The sequence below is a fragment of the Harpia harpyja genome, chromosome 13 (genome assembly GCF_026419915.1).
Source record: "Harpia harpyja isolate bHarHar1 chromosome 13, bHarHar1 primary haplotype, whole genome shotgun sequence".
NCBI classification, from domain to species: Eukaryota; Metazoa; Chordata; class Aves; order Accipitriformes; family Accipitridae; genus Harpia; species Harpia harpyja.
This window is the reverse complement of record NC_068952.1, coordinates 42,793,536-42,806,848: the sequence shown is the minus strand read 5'-3', so window position 1 is coordinate 42,806,848 and position 13,313 is coordinate 42,793,536. Positions and strand designations below refer to the sequence as shown.

Here is a 13,313-nt window from a genome sequence, read left to right as displayed (position 1 = left end):
TGCTTTACGGAAGAAGAGGCTGTAATTACACAGGCAATCAATTGCCTTGGTATTTCACATGTTTATGGAAAGCCAATGAATACTTTGAAAAGAAAAACTTGCAGCTAAGGTTGGGGCTGGGATGTGCTAGGAGCCATACACGGTCGTACTCAGGGACCGTCACTCCTGCGCACCCCCAACAAACCAACCAGTCAACACAGGACCAAGAGGGAAGCATTTGTACCACCTTTAAATAAAGAAAAAAAACTCAAGAAGAATAACAGAGTGGAGCCAGACCATCAGGAAGTTAAAGATAAATTGGTAAGGCCGGTTTTCTTCTTGAAATTGGTTCAAGTACAAAAACAGGGGCGAGTCGGTTATTTTCCCTTCAGATCAAAAATTCCCTCTGGTGATTCTGAGTGTCAGAAAAATTTAAAAAGAGTTAAAAAGATGAAGCCAGAGGCTTAGACATAACAGTACCTGTCTTCTCAAACCAGTAGGACTGGTCTTTCACAGAAATGTTTTTTCACTGTGAAAGAATTGAGAAGAAAGTGTTTTAGTGCCTAGTCAAATGCCAGAAGCAACACTTCCGCAGGGAACTGAGACATGCAAGGAAATGTAAGTCACAACAATATCTTTTTCTGGGGGAAAAAAAAAAAAACCAAAAAAAAACCCCAAAACCAAACCAACCAAACCACAATCACTATAAATATCACATCAGCCTCCTAAATTATGAGTTCATCAGTAGCCCAGAAATAAATTGCTGGAGAAATGAAATTACTTGATGTAAGCAGAGTTTCTCTGTTGATTACACATCTGCATCAGACTCCCCAAATGCCTCACCAAGTGTTAAGGTGTTAATATTTTCACCTGTTTAACTGTGCCAGTTGATAGAAAGAAGATAGTCAGCATTTAACAGAAGTGCCCCATGCAGAGAAAAAGTGATTTACAGGTTAGAGTAGAACCATGCTTTTACTAATTATGCTAAAGAGAAAGCTGCTATGCATTTGCTGCCTTTGGAAGAACGCCGCACTATTTCTTCGGCTGTGAGGTTTGCTTGGCAATATTTCTTTGCAGCACCATGAATTTAATCACATCAAAATGTCAGCAAAGAAAAATGAAACACACGCAGGTCTTTTTCCCTGGATTGATATTTAGCAAAAGAAATAGATGTTTTCTTAAAGAGGCAGTGGGCTACATAAGGTTTTACACCTCTGTTTTCACCTTTGGGCTCAATTTGGATTCCACTCTCCATGAATATAAATCAAAAGCAGTTTTATCATATTCAGTACAGCTTAGCAGCCAATTTTTTTCCCCTGCATTTGTTCTAGCGCAGCATGGATATGAAATGATAGTGTTTATACTCCGGTGGATATCCAAGGTGGCAGAGGAGCTGCCTTCACGCAAGGGATGGGGTTCGGTATATCTCCATACATCACAGCTGGCCAAAAAGACATGGAATCAGCAACACCAAACATTGCTGACTTAACCCTACATCTGCAAGCCGTCAGGAATCTTGGTTCTTTCCACCAACCGCTGACCTCCAAATTAAAATGACGACGTATTTAAAATATAACGCGTTCACTGTCATACTTCTCTCTATGGACACCCTGAGAGGAGCAGTGCCTATGCTAGTTACTATCACCATTAATAAGCACGCAGTTATTTCAAAGATATCTAAGCATCATGTACAAAGCTGACACACAATGATATAGTACTAAGCAGAAAATATCAAAAGGAAAACATACAGCATAACCGTGCATAACTAAAGAATAATGCTTCTTAAGGCAAGCTGCAATATCTCTAGCAGCATATAAATTCCCCTTCCCCCAGTATCTCATTCTACATCTAATCATGACACTAACCTATACCACTGCTATTTAATGAGCTGTACCAAACTAAATACCTACCTCAAAAGCCAGGTAGGATTAAATGCAGTTGCTCCAACTAGAATTGTAATTAAAGTGAATTTATATTAATCCAGGAGAGCTAAAGGAAAGGACAATGATTTATGAGCAATATTGCTGGCATTTTCAAGAGGCATAAAAATCATTAAAAAATGAATATCTAAAAACTATTAGTTAGGAAAGCAGCCATAATTGGATAAGCAATCCAGTGTCTCTTTAGGGCATTTGGTTCCTACAGGGGAGAAAAACCCAGCTAACCTTTGAGGAAAATAAAAAAAAAACCACATTTGCAACCTTAAATTATTTAATGAAAAGGATGAAATGACTGCTACTGAAATACACATACTTATTGCCCTATTCAAAGTGATTATAAAACACATCACAAGGTCTAACTATTGGTGTCACTGGGCAGATTTGTTATTTTTCCTAAATCCACTCTTTATAACAACGATTAGCGTCAGTTGTCCTGGGTATGAATTTACTAGTATCCTCAAAAGCAGAACTTCTTGGGAACATGGGTTAAGGATAATTTAACAGAGTAACTGACCTGTGGTAAAGATTTTCCTCTGGACTCGAGGACCAAAGTTTCAAGTCCCTCCTCTGATCCATTCAGATCTCACGTTCCCACATAAATGAGGCTCAGGCCTCTGACCCTCCACTTCACCGGATCTCAAAATCCAAATTAGCCAAAAGGCGTATTACAGAGCACTGCGAGAAGATGAATCCTTTACACTGTCTTCTGATGACATAATGAAGGTAACTTCTGATTTTCTTTTTAGCCAAAGCTTCCTTTTTTTTTTTTTTTTTAAATAAGCGCAAAGTTCTCAGGAATTTTTTTTCTTTAAACAGACAAGAAAATCATAAACTGCGAAACAAAATTACTTGCCTGAACGCAACCTAAAATATTCCAAGTCCAAACTTTCATTCATTAGACACTCAAGCAAGTGCAAAGGAAGGCCACAAAGATGATTATGGGATTGGAGCATCTGTCAGATAAGGAGAGGGTGAGGGTGCCAGGACCGTCTGGCCTTGAGAAGAGAAGGCTCAGGGGGATCTCATCAAAGTGTCCAAGTACCTGATGGGGGGAATAGAGAGGACAGAGCCAGACTCTTATCTGCTGCCCAGAGAGAGGACAAGGAACAACGGGTGCAAGCTGAAATACAGAAAATTCCCTTTAAACATAAGAAAAAGCTTCCTTACTGTGAGGGCACTCAAACACAGGAATAGGTTGCCCTCAGAAGTTGCAGAGTCTCCATCGTTGGAGATCTTCAAAACCCAAATGGACATGGTCCCGAGCAACCTGTTCTAGTTGACCTTGCTTTGAGCAAGGGGGGTTGGACTAGACTATCTCCAGAGGCCCCTTCCAACCCCAGCCTTTTTGTGGTGAACACATACAGTTACTCATCCGATGCACTGAGCGACCTCTTGAAGTACTTGGAGCAGCACGTAAAACAAAACTAACCATCCACTTAGCCAAATATGCGCCTTTCAGCTTGATGCTTGTCTTGATAGGTCATATCCAGTTGAAACATCTTTGACTTTGCCTTTAACTAGATGTGTACATTCACAGAGCAATCAATATGTCCTGTCGACATATTTATCGGTCCCTATTCTCCGTAATTAAACTCAGCAAGAGCAATAACAATACCTTTAGTATTCATCCTTTAAAAGTTGTCCTCTGGTTCCTTTAATCTGTCTGAACAGATGGAGTCTTGCACTATCACCTTGCAAACTTTTTCCTTAGCTATTAAGCCACAGAAGAATTTAAGAGGAATAAATTAAATGCAGCAAATGTTTAATAATTGCTGTCACTCGTCTTCACAAGAGTTTTAGGCTAATGAATAAAACAGGTTCACAGAAGGCCAGTCTCTGGAAAGTCAACATAAAATGTCCCACTGAGTTCAACACATTGTGCAAGAGATGTATAACCAATGCTTGCTTCCCACGGAGTATTCATCTTACTACGTTAACACACCAGAAAACCCCGCTGAACTAGGACCCCAATCCTAAATCACAGGTAAGCCAACAACAAATCATATAGTCAATAGTTCTGCTAACTTATCAAGGATGCTAATAACATTGCAATTCATTTCTTCTCCCATCTGTAGATCAATCATCAGGACTGAAAAGCACTTTAAGAGCCAAAACTCCTGTCACATTGGTGAGCACTTAGTTGTAAGCTTACTTGTATCAAACTTGGTAAGATTATTCATTCAATCAAGTAATTGCCAACAAGAGGGCGTCTACAGCTTGGCCCACTGTCAAAACTGAGTATTTAATATGAGACATCATTTGGAGTTCAGATGACAGTATCTACTCAAGGCACAAATGCTGTTTCTACCTTTGTCTCAATAAACCTACTTAAATGAATAAAGATACAAATAAAACCTTTATCACAGCCACTTTGTTGTGAGGGAGACTGTTTACTGAAGTCAATGGAAATACAGGAACGTCACGGAAAAGAACTTGCTTAACCTTATGGTGCTGAATGATAGAAAATTTCTCCTCTATGGATGAGGTTAACGCCGTGCCCTCTCTGTACATAGAATTTCAGCTTCACCTTTGCCAAATTTCTGTAGTGCAATATCTAAGGCAGCTCATATAACAAATATCAAAAATGCATTTAATTTTCATTGGTTTAGCCTTTCATACATTAAAGTAAATTCCAAAACCTGTAAATAGGAGCAGGACTGACCCCTACTCAAAGTACCTAACATAAAACACAACTACCAGGTTACCAAAATTGAGAGAGATTGTTTTTAATGGCAAAAAGAGTCAGGCTCACTTCTTGTGGACAGTTTTTCTTGAATATAGACATATTAGTTGTCTTCCCAGATTACATATTACATATGCCACTCTAAATTTAAAAGAATAAAGGTAAGGATACATGGTACTGTCCCAGACAAGTTTAACTACAGCTTATCAAAAGGTACTCACTGATCAAAAAATACAAATGTGCTAAGATACAAAAAGAAATCCGTAAAGTAGATCTACACTAAACCCAATTAAGTTTATGGGGTCTTAGCATTGGCTTTGATAGGATTTAGATAAGGCTTTAACCTCAGTGTGACTTAGACCACATACTTGAGTAGACAACTAAATTGGCTCGCTGCGTATTGGCAGCCAAAATCCAGCCCTGACTGATGTGAAAAGCTCTTCCTGCAATGGTCACCTCGGTCCAGGGTTTTAAAGGAAAAGAGGAGGGAGAGAGGCTGGAGCACAGCACAGCAGACAGCCTTGGAGAGCTTTTAAGAATTCCCTGGCTTTACCTTTGGTTTTTCAGAGAAATAAATGGTTACTTGTAAAACATGCATTAGCAAAATCTGCTATGGGTTTTAAATTGAAATAGAAGGACTCTTACCTTCACATTTAACAAATCCATTACTAGTTCATTTAATATACAGAGTATTGCTAATAATGAATGCTTTTGAATGAGGAAGGGAACAAACCTATCAACTACCTTACTAAGACTTATTTCATGCAGACATACACCACAACATTAACTCTCCACATTTACAGGGCAAATGCATTCCCTCCCATCATAATATGAATCTTACTGCACTGCCTACATTTACTCACAACCGAATAGAAAACGATATCTTCTACTTGAAGTCTTCAACTGTAAAAATCAATTGTGGTACTGAGTAACTTACTGAGCACACACTACCCAGGATTTATAGCACACAGACTTGATTGCTGGCTGTTAGCTTCTCTCATGTTCATTAATTACGTATTTATAGACACTTCCTTCATACAGAACGATTTTGAGACAATTCACCAAATTGAAGACACAGACCATGCAGCCCATTATCTTCTTCCGTATGTTTAATGCAGCCAACTTTGGTGAAACCTTAAGGAGAGGTGAAGCATAACACCCCTGAATGTTTATTTTGGTTACATACAACGCGCTGGAGGCTCACACAGATTTTATAGACTTTGTGCCAGGTTGCAAAACACTGATCTGAGCGAACAACCTCCTGATGGTGCAATACTGCACAGCCGTGGGAAAGCAAGCTCTGCCTCCACGATTCAGAGAGTTCCCACCACCCATAGCACTCGCGCAATTTTTACTGTGAACCAAAGCTTAACTCCCCCACCTGGAGTGAAGGTCACACTATCAGCTCTCATTTGCAATACTTTCTGATGCCTCTGTACTACACAGAGCCACCAAACCAGCTCCTTCACTTATCCTCAGTACTCAAGAAGTTATCTTTTGAATTAGAAGCTGTTTACAAATACTGGAGAGTCCCCTGGTAAACGTTCTTCTCGCGTTTCACGTACAGCATCTTCCTGCCTGTACCAACTACTACAGGCTCACATAATTCTTTCTGTTATTTCCCATTGAGGTAAAATTTGCTGAAAAAACATCCAGCCGAGACAATTAAAAATAGCGCATAAAGGGTATCGTTGGCACTCTGGAACGCTGTTGACAAAATTAAGACATTGCTTACAATTACACTCCTAGTAATTTATGCAGTCGGTAGATTATGCCAGCACAGGCAATGCCAGCTCTGCTAATGAAACCGAAATCAATTTGACAGCAGAATGATGGTGGATTTTGAAAACAAGTACCAACAGTTTGCAGGTGGTTTAGGCAGCTATAAAATCTGATTTATAGGGGCTTTTTAATCCTTATTTTAATTCACCTTGTGGGAATGGACCGTAATAAAACATCCTGCCACGTTACCAATGCCAAGCTGTTTGAGATCCAGTGTGGTTCAAACACAGCGAATTCTATAGATTTGATTGCAATTTTCATTTGTTTATACTGCAGCTACACTTCCTCCCCACTCTCACCCCCAATCTCAGATACCAGGTTTCATTTCCTAGCATACATAGTTACATACTCATGTATTAGAGAGAACTGAAATAACAGAGGCACAACTACGCTTTAGTTGAAATTTAGCTATGACGTATCGTTAAAAGGCTGTAATTTATGCAGCTAGCATGGTATATGGAGGCACATGGCTGCTATCAATCTCACTGCAGCACCATTTCTGCTCCAAAGTAATAGGCAGTTCAGTGCTCCTCGGTGTCCTGTCTACATAAAACTGGATAGCCCAAAGGGGACCTCTGAAACAGTCTTTTAAACTTGCCTATACAAGATTACTGTAGTGCATAGGAAAGGTTCCTAACATTAAAAAAAAAAAAAAAAAATGGAGTACAGAAAAAAAGAGGATGAATTTTAAAGAGGCAACTATTTCCCCATGATTACACAAAACATCCTACTTCACAAATAGAAATCTAGTAGCTCGTATTCCCTCTGTATTAAGCTGCCAGCACGCTGCAGGACTCCCTGCTTTCTGCAACATTTGTATTCCTGCCATCTCCTGCAATCGATTCAGATGAGATACTATTGCTGCTGTTCTCCTCTGCAAACACCTTCACAATGGAGGGGGATTTCAGAATTAGATTTCAGTCTATTCTGTAACTACTCATCTCTATAGGAATTAATGCATTTGAAAAAGAACCAAATATTACACAAGATGAAGTTTACTTAAAGCACATGAGATGAAAGGAGAGGACTTGGATAATCATATACATTTGAGAGTGCTAGCATTCTCCTCTTCTCAGCATTAGATATAAAACAAGAGAAAAACCACAGCATGAAGTCTCTCTGGGACTATTAGAACTGTTGGTTGAAAACAACAGTTTCCCTCTCATGGAGGAAAGGAATTGGAGTGCTTTAACTCAACCTCAGCACCACACGGGTTCTTGAAATAGAAGTGTTGACCCTATCTGATCTCAGAGACCAGCATGATCACAAATCAGTCCGGGTAGCAAAAAAAAAAAAAAAAAAAATTTATTAGTATCATTTGTCATAAGCAGATTTTACAAAGCGACAGGGTTTTGCTGGATGGAAGGTGAGAAAGGTTGAGTGACACTCAAAAGCAGAAAAACAATAGCAATTCTGCATGGCAAAACATTACAAAATGTATCCAGAGAAGCTCCTGAAATGCTATCAGGGGCTGGGGGAAAAGATTATTTTCCTCATCACTTGACTAATAAAAACATGCTCTGTGAGGCTCCACATTTCCCAAGAGTTTAAAAGGAGTTATCAACAGAAAAGTGGGATGGCAGATGCCACTGCTAACTGAGCTCCTGGCCAGCAGGACATTATCTGTTGTGATCCTAAAACGTACATAAGACCATAGGAAGCAATCCTCTCCGTCTGCCTAGCAGCTAGAGAATTAGATCAGGATACGAACCTTTTAATTTGAAGGACTTGGTTTTATTCTCATGTGTTCTAATACCATTGCAGACATGTAAAAGGTCCTCTAGTCTTTTTAGTACTGTAAAAAGCGGTGTAAAGCAGACTTGAAATAAATTAGGAGCAGTCCCAGAACACTCCTGCTATTTTAAGAGACATTTCCTATAGACTTTATGCATAGCAAGGGAAGAAAAAAGGATCTTAAGATGGTAAACACCACCAAAATGAAGGGGAAGACTCACATTGTACGTCACCACTGCAGTCGCTTTTATTATAGTAGTTCCTAAATAAGCAACAGGGACCCATCACGTACACATCAGAAAAGACTGTCAACATGCCCATTTTCTAACAGAGCACAGGCTTTTACAGCACAAATATCAAGGATCTCTTTTCATCCCAAACATACTTTTCAAAACACCAACAGCACTTCACAGGCTGCTCTCAAGAAAAAGGATCGGCTTGGTTCACCAAAGACCTTCAGACACCGACATCTCCAAGGGTACAGCAGAAAGAACTTCTGTCTAACTGAAGTATTAGTACATTTAAGAAATCTGAATACACGTTACCTTCAAACTGATGGGCGGCAGAAACTGCAGCTACTCTCACAAAGTTGCAGAGCACAAACAATCCCAGCTTTACTTCCTTTCCAATTCCTCCTGGGGCACTGATTAAATACCTATTTAGCAAATGAGCAGCACCTGCTGAACCAAAGCATCTGCAGCACCTGGGTTTTCCCTAGAGGTCTCCTACCTCACTGCTAATTCAGCCAAATCCTGTTTAGTTTCTGTAATTTGGTAAGTGCCTTTTGAATGGTTACAGCTGCATAAGCTCTTGGGTTTTAGTGCTTTGTACATCACCGTAGTTTAGAATCCTTTGGGCAACTATTTCCCCCATTTTTTTTTTTAATTTATTGTATGTTTACCTGCTAGACCACACCGGGAACATTGCTACTTTTCCAATCAATTATATCATAGAAGACATTGTCAGTGTGGCTCTATTAACAAATATATCAAATTGCAGCCCAGCTCCCAGAAGAGGCCCTTGGTGTGACTGCCACGATGATATCCTCATAGCAAATTAAATAGAAGAGAGTCTCAGGTGCTGTGAGTGGCTATTGCATAATTTATCACCAGCAGGCAGGAAGAATGATGGGACAAAGCAATGAAGAAAATCAGCTCCTTAACTGTGTTTGAACACTTCCTAAATCTGGGTAGCAAAAAGTTATTTCGCCTTGGTCAGATGGACTGTTTGAAAGAATAGACCCCACACGCACGCTGTGTAGGTGTGCTATTACCACAGCTGTATATTTACAGCAGCCCTGTGAGGACTGTACGATTAAGAATAAGGAAATAGTAGTCCTACTAGGAAAGGTTATTATTTTGTATAGAGAATAAATGAACAATTTTGTCACGAGGAGGAGGAAGCGAGTGGAGGACTCATATGGGTGGTTTGTCACCACGGGGCAGAGCTGAAGGCTATTTTTCATCAGTAACAATTCACCACAAGTCACCCCGTTTATTAGCACTAATTAGATGCATCTCTGAATAGGAGGACCAGAACCTGGTCTGCTTTGATGTCCTCTAAGTCAAAGGGTCTCATATTCTTCATAAATTGAAACAGATGCGGAAATCACTGCTAATTTTCTGCCATTTCCATAGATCTCACATTAGCAACAGCACCTTTTTTTAAGGGGAAGGAAGTCAGAAGTGGACAGGCAAAGGGCATCTGTTAGTATACTCCAGTCAAGTAATAGGAAATTATAGGTCACTTCAATTACAGCTAATTAAACTTGCGATAATTAATTTGACATCTAGATCCATGCATACTCACCACTGTACTTTGCAGCTGAAAGGCCACAGGGCTTTGCTTGTATTTGCTCTCCAGCATGATTTCACTCATGTGAACTCTGTCCTGCTCAATGAGGAGGTGAAACGAGAAGCTTGGATTTCTGCGGGGAGATAGCAGGGACGAATTTGAAGCCTGAGTTTGACAGCAGCTGCACAACTGTGACATTTTGGGGACCTTTGGCCCTACAACTTCTGACAATCAACCTTCTATGTACTCCCATGCTCGCTAACAGGGCGCAGGGTACATTGGCCAGCATCCGCAGACTCATGTCCTCAAGCGAACAAAGGAGAACGGGATTACAAACAGATTATAATCTCTTTACATTAAAGCCACAGCAACAAGCAACTTAATTTTAGAAAACAAAATTCTCAAAAATTAGGCGTGCAAAGTCACCAGAAATGTGATGTTTCTCAATTTCTTGTCAAGACAAAAGTATCCACATGAAGAGCAAGGCATTTTTAAGTACAGGTCAAAATAAAGAAAAGCAAAACTTACAGCCTTTTGCATATTTTTCTGCCAACCACTACAACTGTATTTACTCTTTGAAGCTTTATATTTAAAAAAAAAAAAATTATCCCTTTTTCATATTTGTTGCCTCTACAAGTTCTACTCTCCTCTGACACTATGACAAGGCCCCATGATAAAAAAAAAATCAAGAATGGGATCTCTGCAAGTTTTATATATCTGCCAAGTTTCATCAAAACAACTCACCCAGGGGACTGACAGGAGAAACACAACAAAAAACTATTTCACATTTCTCAAAACCCGAGTGCCACAAAATACATCTTCAAAAACCCCATCTGAGCCTGAATCTCAGCCAAACATTAGTTTTAGTGCAACATTTATAGCAGAAATGCAAACCTCGGTTCAACCACCTTTAGCACGTACGTGATCTCTAACAGCAATGCATTTAGCCTATGAAATGGTTTCTTAAAACTTAATGTGAACAAACTAGGTCAACAGTTGATTATATTTTTAAATTACATTTGCTAAAAAAGGGATAGATCCTATACTGCGTAACTCCCATCTCTGGGTTTAACAGCACTGTCTGAGGAAGAAAGTAATTTCTGTTTTATAAAGCCAAAGAATAACACTCCTGTGTTGATGCAGGATATTCAGAAAGAATAACGGAGTGCAAAGAAAAAGCGGAATTGATCCCTGTGTTTCACTGAGCAAAGCTGGATCATAAGCACATTACAGAGACAAAATGGGATTGAGACGCTGCCACCATCCCACTGGTGACGGAGGTTTTTGTTTGTTCATTTAACTTTGCAGCATTGAGTAGGTCTCCCTGGTCCCTTCCTCTGGCATGAAATCTGCGGTAGCCTCCAGTAAAATGAAAAATGCAGGGCACCATTATTTCTACTCACGCACAAAGTGGCTTCTCCTGCTTCCTGAAATTTTCTTAAACCACATTCTAATAAAATAACCGGTTGGCTGATATAACTGCACCAAACCCTTACGTCCTCAACAGGGCAAGGGGTTCAGTCAGAGACCTCCATTTCCAGCCACTCCGAGACTCTCTTCTAAGACAAAACACCCAGCTGATATTGCTAGAAATATTTTCGTTGCTTCTTTTCGCTCTAAGACCTCGCCATCTGGACCGCTGTGCCATCTCGGTGGCCTGGTCACGCTGATCCAATTGCCCTTAATCTACCCAGCTCTTCCCTCTGCACTTCACACGGGCACTCAGCCGCCCCAGCTCCGCTCACGTTCTTTAATCCCTGGCACTAAACGCACAAAACAGATGAACCGAATCCAATTCTGACCAGCTGAGATTCACAATATGTCCTTGGGACCGAGCGCAGAGCAGAAAGCTTTCATTTATACATATGGTTTTTAATAGGATTCATACAATTTTTGACCCTTCTCAGTGCTTCAGGACTGCCCGAGCCACGCAAGCAGGCTCACTGGCAGCTGGTGGGAAGAAGACACTGTCCCATCACATCCTAATTACATCGAGGACATGCAGATGTTTAACCTTTTACAAGTCCGCAGAGGAAGAGAGGAGACAAGGCTTCGCTAGCCTCTGCTGTTACTGGCCGATGTTGCATGAAAGGCAATTTAATGATAAGAGGGTTTGTTTTATTTGGGAGAGGACGGCTGGGGGCAAGAGTTGTCTTGAAAAATGAAACCTTCCTACCCTTAGGAACATCTGTAATAAAGTGAATAATAGGGTGAGTTTTTTATAGCTCAGGACAGATGGACAAACCCACAACAGAGAAGTGACTCAACAGAAACTTTGTTTTCCATGGGCTGCTTTGTCTTTTTGGAATAAGGTAAGTTCAAAGATACTCTAGGTCTGTTATTTTTAGAAGGAACTTCTCCTTCAGGCGGACAGGAGGCTCATTTCTAAAGCAAGACAATAGCTTTCAAAAAATCAGTCTTCGACAGTCATCTCTCAAGCACGATGACGCTGGACCCGCATACCCATTATTTTCTCTCCCTTTTTTGACAATCTCTGAAATTTCAATGTCAGCTAGATAACTAACAGCTGCACCCCTGTTAGTAGATTTGAGAAGACAGTTCTAGTCCTGTACTTCAACTATCTGAGGCAGAAGATGGTTCTTATACTTGGGCTGCCGTGACCGCTCTACATCCCCCAGTTTCACTGATACATATATACCTCCTTTGATTCCATCTCTATGACCTCATTAAGATTTAAACTTTTAAATTTATTTATAGTTGAAGTTAATTTATTTTATTAATGACTAAGACAGCGGGAAGCATCTAAGCATCTCAGATGGAAAATTAAGAGCTATATTGTGATCTACATTATAAAAAAGCTGCTCCTTGTACCTCAGCCTGAAGACTCAACACCTTGAAGAGGCAGCTCCTTGGAAACCCCATTCAATCCCACTTGGCTTTGTTTGCTGATGATGAATATCTAATTCCATGTTAGCACACACATAAGGAACAAGGGAGCATCTAAAAATTATAAATCTTACCACAACGGATCAGAGAGACTCACACAAGAAAGCGCTTGTGTGTTTCTGATGTCCAAAATAGAACTTCTGTTTCATTAAAAAAAGTTTCATTTTCAGACAAGATGGAAACAAACTGCGGGCCACTACCAAAAGTCACGATCCGCAGCTGCTGGCATGGGTTACATGTATTTGCAAACACAGTATGCTAACATCAAATCTAAGGCAGAGCAGAAGCACAACCCTGCTGTCCTTTGGTTGTCACAAATAACAACAGTTTCTAGTAGTCTGTTGGTTAATTTGAGAGTATTCCAGCACAAAGTCTTCCATCCTAACAAAATGCAATGCACCTATACCAGTCAATTACCCCCAAAAGATTGTTAACACAACACAAGCTAAGGTAAAAGAGAATATACAGAAATTTAAAATAAAGGCTTCCTAGAC

At 40.1% G+C, this 13,313-nt stretch overlaps 1 long non-coding RNA gene across 1 annotated transcript in view; it reads right to left on the bottom strand.

The window, feature by feature from the left end:
• LOC128150236 (uncharacterized) overlaps nt 1-13,313 on the bottom strand; it is a 172,356-nt gene that overhangs the window by 138,363 nt on the left and 20,680 nt on the right. The gene's annotated exons all lie outside the window — the stretch shown is intronic.